The sequence below is a fragment of the Myotis myotis genome, unplaced genomic scaffold (assembly GCF_014108235.1).
Source record: "Myotis myotis isolate mMyoMyo1 unplaced genomic scaffold, mMyoMyo1.p scaffold_m19_p_15, whole genome shotgun sequence".
Classification (NCBI taxonomy): domain Eukaryota; kingdom Metazoa; phylum Chordata; class Mammalia; order Chiroptera; family Vespertilionidae; genus Myotis; species Myotis myotis.
This window is the reverse complement of record NW_023416319.1, coordinates 28,847,654-28,864,593: the sequence shown is the minus strand read 5'-3', so window position 1 is coordinate 28,864,593 and position 16,940 is coordinate 28,847,654.

Below are 16,940 nucleotides of genomic sequence, written 5' to 3'. Positions count from 1 at the left end.
TATGGCAATCCGAGATATACTCAGTTCTTCAGCTTATTTTACACATGCATAGTTTTAAAAGGAACTGCTTCATCTAAATATTGTCAATAAAACCTACCTGTGAAAGAGTTATTATAAACAACCAAAGATTTCATTAATCCTTTGCTTACACACTTCCTACAGAAAATTCTAATTTTTAGCCCTTTAAAATGTTTTTTAATGGATTTTTTTTGAGAGAGAGAGAGAGAGAGAGAGAGAGAGAGAGAGAGAGAGAGAGAGAGAGAAGGAGGAAGGGAGAGGGACAGAGGGATAGAAACATCATCACATCATGGATCGGCTGCCCCCCTGCAAGCCCCCTGCTGGGGATTGAGCCCACAACCCACGCGGACATGTGCCCTGACCAGTAATTGAACCAGTAACCTCTTGGTTCATGGGTCAACAGACAACTACTGAGCCACACCAGTCAGGCTAATTGTTAACCTTTGAAAGCAAATGACTGGCTTTTGTTTACTTACATGTTTTGAAAAATGTTGGAATTAAGTTGGGTCAATGTAGAGAGCCTCTTTAAATAACATAGAATTTATAAAAATTGTTTATTTGATTACTTTGTTAATTTTCTCAATTTTCCTTTTCAAAGTATGCTTTTTTGTTTTACAGACAAAGTATGACTTGAGAAAATTCTGGTATAGCATTTGTCTGACTAAACCAAAGGAGATAAAGGAAAGAGAGAAAGAAAAAAAGGAAGGAAGGAAGGAAGGAAGGAAGGAAGGAAGGAAGGAAGGAAGGAAGGAAAGAAGAAGAAGAAAGAAAGAAAGAAAGAAAGAAAGAAAGAAAGAAAGAAAGAAAGAAAGAAAGAAAGACACAATAAATGCAGAGGCTCTGGATGAGGTTGTTAAGGGAAGAGGGTAAATATGGAAATCTGTCTTTCACTTACACCCCAAACACACACACACACACACACACACACACACATACACACACACACACACACACACACGCCCTCTACATAGGGTTGCCAGATAAAATATAGGACCTGGTTAAATGTGAATTCAGATATATAACAAATAACTGTTTAGTATAGGTACTTCCTAAATATTGACTTTATTGGCATATTTTTATTTGCTAAATCTATCAACCCTACCTCTGCAGACATCCTCCCAGTAGTGTGCTGGACTGGCTTGTTCAAGCTTGAAAGAGCTGGCTGTTAAAAGTTCTGGGATTTGCCGTCTGGTTGATGTCGAGTTGGTAGCTTGGAATTGGCCGGGGTGGGAGTATTAACACTGTAGAAATTGGCATAACTTAAGAAGCAGGCTTTTCTCTTTGGAGAGTTGGCTGTTGAGCATGTACCAGAACACCACTGCTTCCCCTGAATGAGTGGACTACTCAGACCACCACTGGAAACTACCCTTTTATACGAATAAAGACAGCTTATAATTATAAATGTGTGTACAATTTACAAAATTGTATTATGCACTTTACTTCACTGAGTACTAACAACTACCTTGTATTTGTTCTTAGTTAATGGATGAGGAAGATGAAATAACTTCTTTGAGGTAAACAATTGCTTATGAACCAAAGCAGTGAAGGAAGGAAGGATGACTAATGGAGTTAGAAAAAGTCTAAAATAAACCCATAGATGAATTACTTATTGCAAAAGGGAAAATGTGTCTTTAGAGTGGAGAGATCTGGTTGTAACCACCTTAACCAAAGGACCAAATCATGGGAAAACCTGACATTTGTCAGTATGGATGTGATGCAGTGTGAAATACACAATGTCACCAATGATGTGCTCATGAAAAAAAAAAAAAGTTTACTCTGAAACTAATCAAGCCTGTAGACCTACATTTCAATTTCTAACAAATACAAGAGATGGGAGAACACATTAAACTATACAATGAGGAAACAAACAAATTCAGAATGGAAGAATGGAACATTTTATGAGAAAACTGGTCTGGAATCTTCTAAAGAAATAAGGTCATTAAAAAAAAAAAAGAGAGATGAGTGGAACTATTCTCTAAGAGAAACAAACCAAAAAATTAATAATACATACAATGTATGAACCTAGACTGAATTCCTCTTTAGTAAATAAATTAAATAAATAAAAAATGAGCTAGAAAACACATCCTTGACATGTGGAGAAATTTGAATATGAACTGAATATTAGATGATTGCAAGGGATTTTTGTTTATTTTCTTAAGTATGTTGATAGTACTGTAGTTATGTAACAGAATAGCCTCACTTTGAAAAATTTAAGAGTGAAATTATTATGTTGTCTGAAATTTATTTTACAACATTTCATAAAAATGTGTGTTTATAGAGAGAAAAATATTAAAATACAGAATTCAGGAAAGATTGTTTAACAGAGGACAATCCAATTGTTGAGTCCATGTGGTGTGAAGACAGTGTTCATTGCACTAATGTTTCAAATTTTCTGTTCATTTGAAAACTTTTCATAATAAAGAGTTGATACAAAAGAAAAGAACAGCAAATACAGGTATAATGGAGAAGTAGTGGTTAAAAGAGAGGAGAGGTAGAGAGAGACTACTAAAAGTCATGCTAGGATTGGTCTTTATACACTGGATTGGACCACTAGAGACAAACCAAAATATATTTAAAACTCTTTTTTTAAAAAAAATTTTATTTACTGGTAAGATATATACTCATAAAATAAACTAAATAAAAACTTTCTCAATTTATCCATGATTTTAAATTAGCTCATGATATTTGCTACCTCATAAAGCAGATATGAAGCTCATTGAGATTAAATTCAGGTATGCAGGACATATGACTTCTTTTATATTTCCCAAATAATCTAACTTCTATTCAGACTTTCACTTCTTTCTCCCCCCTACCCCCAATTTGTATGTTAATCTCAGGAATTCTTAAAATAGCAATCAGCTCTCAGAGTCAGAAGAAGAGAATATGGTTGTGGTTCCTCAGTCCTCCACTGGATGTGCATAATCCCAGCCTGTTCTTGGTTGACATCTCTGACCCTTGTCTATACGCCTTCCCTGTCCAACTCTCAGTTATTTCCCTGCTCCTCTTGAGGGTCTGGGAAACATGCAGGTGCTCTCTTCCATGAATTTGGGGGGCCTCTGGAAATATAGTGGTGCTAAATAAGGTCCTGTTCTCAAATAAACTGCCTAATCAATCTATCGTCCAGTCCTAGCACCAGGCAGGTCACAGTCAGAACTCTGGGATCTTGCTACCTGTTTGTATAAGGTCCCCTGTGTGTGATTTTTTTTTCATTTCCACCAACCAGGTTGGTGGCTTATATGAAATGCAGGACACAGGCTCCTTCTTAGGAATATGATGCTCTCTAAACTTTCTTGCATCTTCTTCCTCTTTCTCTCCCCTCTGACATCTTCCCCTAGTTGGGGTAGCTTTACAGATAAGAGGAACTCACCCAAACTGCTTAGGGTATCCTCCTAAAGATTTTGTTTATGCCCCAAGTTCTAGACTTTTAAAACTCAGAAATGAATATTTAATGTTGTTCTCTGGATTCTAGTGGGTCATCACTTCTCTTTTAACATATATATATATATACAACTTTATATATATATATATATATATATATATATATATATATATACAACTTTATATATATATATATATAAAATTATTGATGTCAGAGAGGAAGGGAGAGGGAGAGAGAGATAGAAACATCAATGATGAGAGAAAATCATTGATCGGCTGCCTCCTGCACGGCCCACACTGGGGATGTGCCCTGACCACAGAATCAAACCAAGACCTCCTGGTTCATAGGTCAATACTCAATCTCTGAGCCTTGCTGGGCAGAAGGATCATCCCTTCTCTGAGATTACATACAGTCAGTCTCAGATGCTACCTTAATTAGATGAAGGAGGATAATCCTTGTTTTACATATCAATACCATATCCACCACATTTATAACAGCACTACCATGTACTTATTCACAATGCTGCCAGAATACCATCCTCCCACAAACATTTTATAATTCAGCATACACTAATTCTTTCCAATATTTTTTTTATATCGAAGTGTCTTAAATTAGCTAAGGCTTTTGTGTGCAAACAAAATGAATTTTTTAACAGACGGCAATCCAATGCAAATATAATATGAACCATATATATAATTTTACATTTTCTTGTAGCTAGATTAAAAAGTAAGAAGATTTGTCAGTAGTAATAAATAAGAATTATAATTCAACTGTAAATTTATAGGGCCACTGTTGACCAGATGATAGCTTTCTGGAAGACATTAGGTAGGAGAAGAGATCATGAATGTGAAAGAAGCTGAAAATATTTTGAAAACTAAATTTCTTTATTCCTAGTAGCAGTTTCTGATGACACTTAGCTGCAATATTTTTGGAGGGAATGTTTAGTGTTAATTTATGAAAATTAGAAGAAAGCCTAACAACTAGAAAAATTCAAATGAAAATTTTAGCATTAAAAAACTGGGGATCAAACCCACAACCTGGGCATGTGCCCTGACAGACAATCAAACCAGTGACCTTTTGGTGCATAGGGCAATGCTCAACCAACTGAGCCACACCAGCCAGGGCTGGCGTAGCTATTTTTAATGCAATAGAGGGCTTCTCTATGGGGATACATGTTAAAGGAAATCTATACATGCCTACATAACACTCAAATAGTGTGCTTCCAACATGTCTTAGGAACATAAAAAATATTTTTGTATCAAAGAACACAGCAGAAGTGGAACTCCTTATTGAAACATTGCACTACAGTGAGATACTAAGTAACAAGGACATAGGTTATAAGAGTTGGGAGTTGGATTATTTATATGCTTTGATCAAAAGCCAAAGGCATGATACTCTACAGCCTTGAATAATCTCTCCCAAATTTGATTTACTTTATAGTCATTCTCAACATAATGGTTCCCATAATTTTCTGGGATTTGTGCTTTTTATAAATACCCCTTGTCATATAGTATTTATCAATTTTTAAATTCTTGGGTAGCTATGGTGATCTCTTCTTTAGCACTGATATATAGTTATAAGTATAGAGCCTATATGCACATAGTACTATAATCTCAATCATGGGGTAATTAAAGTGTTGGTTTGGCAGTCAAATAGCTACATAGCTAATAATTACACTGGAAAACATCAACTCAATTAAGTCCTTTCTAAAACCTTAGGCTTCAATAATTTACATATTATTAACTGATTTGATCAGTTGGGTAAAATTGATAGTAGAGTCATTCACATATTTTAAACCCAGTCTCTATACCGAATGCATTAAATATTTTTTTAAAAATGAAAATTATAAATGTACAACAAAGCTTCTTATCTGAAAGTGGTTTAGAAAATTAATTTATATTTGTGCAGGAATTGCTTAAAGTAGGTGAGATATGTTTTCTAACAAATTGTGATAAGAAATTGTGAAAATATGTATTAAATTTAAGTTGGGCAGGCTTCCTACAACAACCTTGTTAATTGCCTAGTATCTAATAGAACAAAAATTTAAATCCAATACAAATGCAGCATTCTAAGAGCTGGTGTAATTTAATCTAATTCAGTAAAAGAAAAGAAAAATACTGGTGATTCTTTCTCAATAAGAAAACTCATAAAATTTGGAAAATAGCAGTTGAAGCCATGTTCTTACTCTCTGTAAGACCTCTTGAGAAAACTTTAGGCCTTAGGGCATAAATATAGTCTGAGATGGTTACCAACATACATTTCTTAGATTTATTATTTCCTTTAAAGGACTCATGTAGCTGCCTAAAATTTATCAAAGTGATGGATACCAAAAAATAATCTGTGGTCTTAATTGCTAAGTTCCCAAACCATAAAGAATGATACTAGGATCAGAGGTTAAAATCTACCCTTTGATCACAAAGTGCAAACATTATAGAATCTTTACTACTTCACAAAGCATCTATTTGAGGTTACTTTTCACATAACACACAACAATTGTGTTGTGCAGAGGATCTTCAGAGAATAAAGCCACTATCACATTATGCTATAGTAGCATTGATAGGTACTCTCTACTTCAAAAAGTCAGTGAAACCAAGTAGATGATATCTGAGGTATCTACTTCATAAAGTTCTATAATTCTGTGAAAATGTTCAAATTTGAGAGAGAAATCACGTTTTTGTTTCAGTTGAGCAAAATCTTATATCTTTCAAATCGATATCCATAGCTTCAACTCTGAGCCAATCAATGACTTTCAACTGTATACCCTCAGCCCAAGTTTCTCTCTTTGGAGATTCAGATACCTGAGGCCCACTCATCTCTGAACATCTCCATCTGGTTCTCCCCGCAGCATCTGACACTAAACATACCTAAAATGAAAGATATTGTCGTCTATCCTCATCTCTTCTGTGGCATTAATCCTGGTAGGTGATGCCACCACTTCTTCAGTTTCCCATGGCAAAAACTTTGGAGATATTTTAAGTGGCTCATTAGCATCTATATTTAATATTTTCAAAAGTTATATAGCAAAATGGCATGAGACATAAATTGAAATCTTTTTCTTGCCTGGAGGTAATTAATAGAACACGGCATTATAGTGAGGACCTCATCTACTTTCTTCAGGTGAGACACTCAGTTTTCCCCCAGGTACAAGAGAAACTACTTGGATGGTCTTCACCAGCCAGAGGCACAAGGAGGAACTGGGAGAAGAAAAGGTGGTCTCCTCTGTAAGGAGTAGGTAGAGCTTGGTAATCCTCCCAGCCACTTCTCACTTCTCCCTAGAAAAAAGAACATTTAACTTTTCTGTCTCTTTTGTATGATTACAGGTGTCAAAAACTCCCCTTTCTACCTCATACTGAGTTGGGCAAGTGAAGTTGCCTGAAAGTTGAGCCATCCAACTGATAGAGCACCCGTGTTTTGGGGATGTGAAGAAAGGGTCAGGAGAAAACAGGGCAACTGAGACAGGGAGCACCAATAGGTAGACAGGATTTCCACGCAAGGATATATAAACCTAAATTTCCTTTCTTAGACTGGAGGCTGAGGCTTAAGCCATATTTCTGGCTCTATTACCATTCCCCTACCATGTACCATGGGCATTCAGTAAGTGGTTAAAGGGACCTCAGCCGGTAAATGTTGTGGGGTGAACAAATATGCTGTGAATACCAGAGGAAAGTGAGTCCTCAGGGAGGGAGAAGCTGGCTAATGGCCAGGCAGCTCTCCCAGGTCAGAGGACTGCAAGGGATGCTTTTGTAATATCTTCCCAACAAAATAGAATGTACCCACAGAGAACCAATACTGTGAAGTCTGCCTCACAGATTGCTTTACCCTGAGAAGTAGTAACCAACAAAAAGGGGACAATGTGTCTGCCAGTAGCAACCTGTCACCCCTCCAATACACTTTGCCATTGATAGATACAGGCTTAAAGAACACTAGTATATCAGGAGGAAAAGTGGAGGGGAGGCAAATGGAGAAAACTGACCCAAACCCCCTTCCCACAAGTGTGGTCTGTGCTGAAGAAGAATTTTAAATAGGAGAAAAGCCTTCTCTAAAAAACCAAGTGGCTAAAATATTACGAAATTTTACTGAGCTATTATGAAAATAGTCTACTTCCCAGGAGAAAAAATACTCTATAATTCGAAGCAGTTTTAGAAAGATAAAAGTGTCCCATGTTTACATCAGTATGAGTTGGAAATTCTCAATCAAATCAAGGCATGAATATTTGAGCTCCCAAATATCTCCCAGATCTACTCTTTTCTTCCTTGTTCTGTTGTAATTGCTAGAGGTCAAGTTCTAGCTAATCACCTCTGACTCTGGTTATTACATTTGTTCCCTTTTCTTCCTTCCAGCCTGGAATCTTTCCCTAACTTTTCCAGTGCTTTTTTCCTCTATTCTTTTAAACTTATAAATCTGATTGTCACTCCTCAATTGCTTTCAATTTTTAGCAAACCAAAAATTTTTTTTTTTGCATGACATTCAAAGCATTTATGGTCTGACTTTCTGCTTACCCGCTCATCTTTATCTGTTGCTCAAAATTTATCAAATGCAAACTTGAACTACTTAGAATCCATGAACATTCTTTTCTCTCCTGGCTTATCTCCATCTGTATTTACATTTTCTTTTTTCTTGGAATACCAGGAAGTTCTGCAAGGTAATTTATCAAATTCCAAGAATGACCTAAATGCTAACGAGCCGTAAATACTTCTCTGATTCCTTCAGGCCTACTCAAATGTCCTCATCCCAGGTTCCCTCTGTACTCATGCTCATCATTGCAACCACTTCATTGATTCACGGTAATTATTTGCTATCACACAACAGTAAAAATTACTATTATAATAAAAATTAACTAAACTTGTTTTATAAGAATCCACCAGATGTACTTTCTCTGGCTCTTAATATTAGGAAAAGGAGTGCTTTTTAAAATAACTTGCTGGGTTTTAATATATCATCTACTTCTGTTCCTTAGATTATAATACCCTCCTGGGAACCAAAGAAATACTAGCAGATTGATTTATATTTCTTGAATGAATGAATGAATGAATAAATAAATAAATAGTAAATAATCTTTCTCGCTTTGGTCACAAGAAAGCTCAGAACTAAATTTGTGGCCCACCTTTAGCAACCACCTAGGTCCTTATGGCATGAGACTGGCATAGTAACCTCAATGTGGATTTCACCTTTTTTTTTTACAATATAGGTATCACTTTATCAGTTTATTTTTCTTTTTAAAATCTTTCAATAGAGTACATAAATGCTTTACTTCCTTCTGAAAGCAAAATGGACATAATCATAAGTAGCGATTGTACATTCATTATTTAATGAAGGAAGAATGGGGGTAAATACAAAATCAACATAGTTTGGCAGAGTTTAGTAAGAGATCATTGAATTCTGTTTGCTTGTGAACATGGTTATGGCAGAAAACAAAGTTTACTGAATACACTTTTAATTCATTTTCACTGTTACATAAGTCTGAACTTTCACAGTTTAAACTACAGATGTTATGCTTCTTAAAAAAATTGTGGCTGATTTCATCAGACTTTCAGTAAAATATGTTCAAGTGACAGGCATGAAATTATTAGAAAGATTATGTCATTCTACTTTTACTGTACCAGACAGGGTTTTCATAAGTAGAGCCATGATGAAGATCTAAAATTGCAAAGAATTTCCATTTTAATTTTCTTAGTCACAAAGGAAATGAATCTAACACAGGAACTGTTCAGGACTCCCTAAATGTGGTTCTCCTTAGATTTTCTGTCCCTTCCATTCCTCAGCTCTAGGGAATGTTTGCTAATACCACAGCAGAGAAAGTTTGTGCTTTAGGAGAAACACTAGCAAACAGATCCAACGTCATGACTCTTTTTTTTTTTTAATATATTTTATTGATTTTTTACAGAGATGAAGGGAGAGAGATAGAGAGTTAGAAACATCAGTGAGAAAGAAACATCGATCAGCTGCCTCCTGCACATTCCCCACTGGAGATGTGCCTGCAACCAAGGTACATGCCCTTGACCGGAATCGAACCCGGGACCCTTCAGTCTGCAGGCTGACTCTCTATCCACTGAGCCAAACTGGTTACGGCAATGACTCTTAGTTCTGTTCTTATATTTAACTTTTGGATTTGAAAATACTCTCATTCATAAGCACTACACAAGTTTGTCAGTAGAGATTAAATTTCCCATGCATTCGGTCATGGAAGCATAACTTCCTATTAGAAACATATTTCAGTTTAATCTTTTTTTATTATTGAATTTATTGGGGTGACATTGGTTAATAAAGTTATATAGGTTTCAGGTGTGCAATTCTATAATACATCATCTGTATATTATAGTGTATGTTCACCACCCCAAGTTAAGTTTCCTTCTATCACCATTTATGTATCCTTTACCCTCTTCTATCTCCCCCCATCCCTTTTTCCCTCTGGTAATCACTATGTTGTAGTTGGTGTCTATGAATTGTTTGGTGTTTGTTTTCCTTAGTCCTTCATCCTTCTCACCCAGCCCCAACTCCCTCCCTTGTGACGGCTGTCAGTCTCTTCTCTGTATCTATTAGTCTGTTTCTATTTTGTTTTTTAGTTTATTTTGTTCATTAGATTACACGTATAAGTGAAATCATATAGTATTTGTCTTTCTCTGACTGGGTTATTTCACTTAGCACAATATTCTCCAGGCCCATCCATGCTGTCACAAAAGTTAAGATTTCTTTATTTCTTATGGCCATGTAATATTCCATTATATATATATCACATATATCACTACTTTTAAAAAAAATACTGATTTTTTTAGAAAGACATGGGAGAGAGAGAGAGAGAGAGAGAAAGAGAAGAAAGAAACATCTACCGATTGCCTCCTGCATGTGCCCTGAGCAGGAATTGAACCCACCACCTTTTGGTGGGATGAGGCTTCAACCAACGGAGCCACACTAGCCAGGGAACCACTTCTTTTTTATTCACTCAACTACTGATGGGCACTTGGGCATCTTCCCAATCTTGGCTATTGCAAATAATACTGTAATGAACAAAAGGAAGAATATATCTTTTGAATTAGTGTTTCAGGTTTCTTTAGATCTATTCCCAGAAGTAAAATAGATAGGTCATGAGGCAGTTCTATTTTTAATTTTTTGAGGTAACTCCATACTGGTTTCCACAGTGGCTGCACCAGTTTGCATTCCCATCAACAGGGCATGAAGGTTCTCTTTTCTCCACATTCTTACCAATACTTGTTGTTTATTAATTTATTGATGATAGCCATTCTGACAGGTATGAGGTGATATCTCATTGTAATTTTAATTTGCATTTCTCTAATGATTAATGACATTGAGCATCTTTTCATATATCTCTTAGCTATCTGCATGTACTCTTTTAAGAAGTGTTTATTCAGGATTGTTTGATTGGTGTTGGGTTGGATATGTTCTTTATAAATGTTGGACATTAACCCCTTATCATATATGTCAGTGAATATGCTCTCCCATTAAGTGGCTTTTCTTTCATTTTGTGGATGGTTTCCTTTGCTGTGCAAAAATTTTTAGTTTGATGCAGTCCCATTTGTTTATTTTTTCTTTTGTTTTCCTTGCCTGAGGAGACATATCAGAAAAATATTGCTATGAGAAATGTCTAAGATTTTACTGCCTATGTTTACTTCTAGGATTTTTATGGTTTCAAGTCTAGCATTTAAGTCTTTAATCCATTTGAGTTTATTTTTGTGTGTGGTATAAGAAGGTGGTCTGGTTTCATTTTTTCTGCAATATATCTCCAATTTTCCAACACCATTTATTCAATATACTATCTTTACCTCTTTGTATATTATTGATCTCCTGTGTCAAATAATAATTGACCATAAAGGAAAGAGATTATTTCTGTGCTCACTATTGTGCTTCATTGATTTGTGTGTGTTTTTATGCCAGTACCATGCTATTTTGATTACTATGGCCTTGCAGTATAGTTTGATCTCATGTAGCATGATTCTTCCAACTTTGCTCTTTCTCAAGATTGCTATGGCTATTTGGAATCTTTTGTGGTTCCATATACATTTTTGGAATATTTGTTATAGTTCTGTGAAATACATCATTGGTATCTTAATTAAAATTGTATATTGGTAACAGTATACAATTTTACCTTGATAGCAAAAGTCTGTAGATTGCTCTGAGTAGTATGGTCATGTTAATGATGTTAATTCTTCCAATCTATGAACACAATATATGCTTCCACTTATTTGCATCTTCTTCAAATTCTTTTTCAAGTGTCTTATGATTTTTCTAAGATTTTGTTTTATAAAACCTAATTGGATGGCAGGCAACAGACAAGAAAAAGTCAGAGACCCAATTTGGACAAGCATTATCTTAATAATCAAGCAATCTGGAGTTGGGGGGAAAGCTTATAGAAGAGACAGTGTGTTCTAAAGTACTAAGTTTTGTGATTTTTAAGTGTAATCCTTTACATTTTCTGAATATTTTTGCTAGAGTTTGAGCTATTGAAGAAAAGTGCCACTAGAAAAATGGGAAATCTTGGTTTAAAAATTTTGCAATTGCCCTGGCTGGTTTGGCTCAGTGGATGGAGCGTCAGCCTGCGGACTGAAGAGTCCCATGTTCGATTCCGGTCAAGGGCATGTACCTTGGTTGCGGGCACATCCCCAGTGGGGGGTGTGCGGGAGACAGCTGATCGATGTTTCTCTCTCATCGATGTTTCTGGCTCTCTATCCCTTTCCTTTCCTCTCTGTAAAAAAATCAATAAAATATATCTTTTAAAAAAATATTTGCAATTGGACTATGTAATACTTAAATCCCAATAACAAAGAACAACTAAATTATTACATTCTTCAGTGGATTGAGGTCACTAATATAAAACACACACACATACACAAACACACACTTTGGATTGATTCAACCAAAATGTATTTAAGTTTACGTCAGCATTCTAAGAAATTTAATACAATATCTCCTTTAACTTCACAGCAACTCATGTGGCCCATATGTTAATGATGATAATGATAAAGAAGAGGAGAAGGATGATAATGATGATAATGATACTAATGTGGAAACTGAGTCCAGGAGAGGTTAGGGAATTTCACAAGTGGCTGAAACAAAGAATTAGGGACATAGTTTGAGAGGCAGCCAGGAATAAAGGAAAGAGTATGACCCAGACATGAATTTGAAAACTACTTGTACCACACAAGCTTCTAGGTCTTGGTATATTACTTAGCCTCTGTGAGAATCTGTAAGGTGACAATTATGCCTACCTCCTAATGTTATGAGAAACAGATGAGTCATTGTGTCAGAAATAGAGAAGGTGTGCCGGGGTCCAACCCCAGCAGGTCCAGGGGTTCCCAAAGGCGTAGACGGAGTCGGCCTTTGGGAAGGACACGGAGACAGCATTCAGTTGATCAGCAGCCTAGCCAGGATCTCTAGCCAGGATCTCCAGCCAAGTTCTGGTCTGGATCTCCAGCGAAGTTCTGGTTCGGATCTCCAGCCAGGTTCTGTGTCCATGTTCTCTTGCTAGGTTCTCCAGGTTCTCCAGCCAGGTTCTGTAGCCATGTTCCCTCACTAGGTTCTCCAGCCAGGTTCTGTCCAGGTTCTCCAGCCAGGTTCTGTCCAGGTTCTCCAGCCAGGTTCAGTCACCAGGTTCTAGTCAGGTTCTCTTGCCAATTTCTGTAATCAGGTTCAGTCCAGGATCTTTTGCCATGTTCTCTCCAGTGAAGTTCTTCTGTCTCTAGGTTCTGTGTAGGTTCTGTGTCTAGGTTCTGTGACTAGGTTCTGTGTAGGTTCTGTATTCTAAGTTCTGTCTCTCGCTGTCTTGTTACATCTGTATTTATACCAGTTGATTCAATCCTATCAATCTCTATTACAAAGGTTAGGGCGTTTCTTATCTCCATTCCAGGGAGTAAAGATTATGTAGCTTAAGCATGATTGTTCATAGTTAAAGTGATTAATTACCCGCCTGGTACTTAGTTGAGGGGTTTTATTCCCTCCCTAACTTCAGGGGAAAATCCTTACCTGGGGAAACAACCTTTCTCAGAGAGGAGACCTTGGTTAAAACACATAGTGCCAAGAAGGTGAGCAAACATTTTAAGAACAGTATGCCATATATGCCAGGTCCTTTGAAACAGCAAGGATGGACCGGCTCCCGGCAAAGGTGCTAAATAAATGTTTAATATATTAATGAGTAATCAATTAGTGAAAAGTTCTAGCATGGTTTTTAATGAGGATTAAATGGGTGTACAGTGGGGCCTTGACTTATGAGCTTAATTCATTCCGAGACCAAGCTCATTAAGGAGCGTGTTAACTCAAATTACTCTATCAACTCAATGTAAAAAATCGGTCGAGAGACAGCTGGTATCTCAAAAAACTCATTAGTCGGGACACTCGTAATCCCAGGCCCCACTGTATATAACTTCTTAGCATAAAAAAAGTACTAATAAATATTATGTAATATCATCATTATTACTAAAGCTGCTAAATAATAATTATTTAAGTCTCTACATAAGCATAGCTATTATTATTGTCATTATTATGTTACCAAGTTTTTTTATATTTAAATTCTTTATTGTTTAAAGTATTACATGAGTCTCCTTTTTCCCCCATTGACCTCTCCCCCTTCACTCCCACCCCAAGCACAAGTCCTCACCCCCCTACTGTCTTTGTCCATTTGTAATGCTCATATGCATGCATACAAGTCCTTTGGTTGATCTCTTACCCTCTTACCCCCTGCCTTCCCTCATAGGTTGGACAGTCTGTTCAATGCTTCTATGACTCTGGTTCTGTTTTTGTTCATCAGTTTATGTTGTTCATTATATTCCACAAATGAGTGAGATCATGTGATATTTATCTTTCTCTGACTGGCTTATTTCGCTTAGCATAATGCTCTCCAGTCCCATCCATGCTGTTTCAAATGGTAAGAATTCCTTCTTTTTTATAGCAGCATAGTATTCCATTGTGTAAATCTTACCAAGTTTTAATTGCAGGTCTTAACTCCTGTTTACTTGTTATCCCAATTAAAGTTTTAAAACATCCTAGGGTGAAGCCAGCAAAGAAGTATGTATGCCTTTATGAAATGTTTGAAAAGAGATAAGCTGACTGCTTGATAATCATTCTCAGGTGTAAAGCTCCAAGTGTAAATAAAAGTGACATTTAACAAATCTTTTCAGAACAAAGTACAGCTAACTATATATACCAAGAACTAAGCTAAAGAAACAGCTGAGAGATTCTGATTCCCATGAGAGCGAGAGGAAATCTAGCTAGAAGCTCTGCTTTGTATTTCTTCTCTACTGTTCTTTAAGGACGTGGGGTGACGGGAAATCATGGAGTTAAGTTGTATTTAAACATAAAAATGAACTTGCTAATAACTCTTCTGGGTTTAGTAGAGCCTCAGCATTGCTTTAACTTAGTTTACACTTTTTTATTTTAAAAAATGCAGTAATGAATGGTTTTTTAAAAGTAGTGTGACTGTAAAATTGATAAATATAACTGTAACACAGCTATGTGGTAGCTGTGACACAGTTCAGTTGGGCAAAGGAGTGGTGATGGACTCATTAAAATCATATATACCTGAATAGTCCATTGACCGGAACCCCTTATAGACTATTGTATAAATGTTGCCTGGACTCCAGCAGAGTCCCGGAGGCTGCTGGGACCTCTCCTATCATGACTGACTTGGACTTTTTTTCTCTTTCCTGTTTTTAAAAGACATAAAATTATAGAATCCATAGAATTTGCTGGAGTCATTCTGATTCACCATATAGATCTGTATTTAATATCATTTGGATTTGGAGAAGTGTCAATTACAACTGAAAAAAAAACAAAAAATAATAAAAAATAAAATTTTAAAACATCCTACCTTGCCCAGCTGGCATGGCTCAATGGTTGAGTGTCAACCTATGAATCAGGAGGTCACGGTTTGATTCCTGGTCAGGGCACATGCTTGGGTTGCCATTCCCAGTCTGGGGTGCAGGGGGGGAGTGCAGGAGACAGCCAATTAATGATTCTCTCTCATCATTGATGTCTCTATCTCTCTCTTCCTATTCCTTTCTGAAATCAATAAAAATATTTTTTTAAAAAATAAATAAAACAGCTAGCCTCTCCAGAGCAAAAAAAAAGTCCCTCTCCAAAGTGAAAGCTGAGAGAAGGCAACTCTGTGCGCTCTCATCTCTGAACTTGCTTATCTACTTATAATTCACATCCTGTCTGTCCTTGCCTAGTTTATTTTCCTCAAGTTCTGTACAGAGCTTCACAAAATACTGCCAGTGAACCTGGTGACTTTGCAGAACTTGGGTCTCTAATTGGGGCCAACAATACACCATGCTCCCTTTCTATTAGCCAAGCGACATTTTCTTGCTGTAGGAGAGATTTGACACTGCCATTCCCAATTCACAAACTCACATGTCACTGACACAGACCTGGTTTTGATCTTTGAGGCACCTCTTCCTAAACTGGTACCCTTGCTTTTAAGGAAGGGAGACCGGGTGCCTCCATCAGATATTATTAAGCTGAGGAAAAACACAAATCCTGCCATGACAGATGTGGCTAGTGACATAAGCATGCTGTTGTCTCCAAGAGTCTGGTTTGGACAAACACTCTGAAGGGGACAGCCTGGCTGGCTGACTGGCATGGCACGTACAGGAAACCATCTGGACCAAAGGGTTAAATCTGTTTCAAATTAGGGGAGTAGAAATACAGTAAGATGATTGCACTGTAATTAAATAACTGAAAACAATTTATCAGCTCAATACGTTGTCACACCATCTGTCACATGAATGAGACAGTAGAACAGATTTGGCCTATAACACAGCCTGATGAAATGCAAACCGGATCTGACTATTCCTTTTTTAAATTCCCCATTTTTGTTACCTTTGTAGAATGATCTTCCTAGTTGTAGTTCAGTCATTTATCAAGGATTCAGTTCCCTTCTTGAGGTCCTTGTGCTTTTTGCTTTTTTTTTCTTTCTAAAATCTTATTTTAGGGAAGCACATCTTGGAGATTATACCAAAAAGTCTGTCATCTTTTCATTTATTTTAAGAATCAATGAAACTTGAAACACCCTCTATTAACATGAGCTATCAATTGTTGAGGGTCTAGTAAGGCCAGGCTAACCTTTGTAGAGTCAGTCTCATTTAACCCTCATAGCAACCAGATGAGATGGAGTTTATAGCCCTCACGGATGGGAAAACCTGCCTAAGAAAAATTAAATCATGTCCTCAGGATTACGCACAACTTCATCAAAAGCACTGGAATTTAAACTCAGGTCTGTCTGGCTACAAAGAATAGCTTTCATTTGGAACCAATACAATTAAAAAATATTTCCTGAGTACCATTAGCCCAAACAAACAAGGAATTCGGGGTAAGTATACAGCAGATTCAGGTTGATAGGTGCCATTTAGAAGGTATATAGTCCAGGAAAAAAGAGTATAATTATTAGAACCAAAGTAGGCCCAGTCTGTACTCAATCTAGTAAAATATAACTATCTCAGCCCTACGGAGAAATCCTAGAAGTATGCTACTGGGTGGATAAAAGGAACTAGAAATATAAGTTGCTTGTGCCTTATTGAGATAATTTTGGCTCACCTCA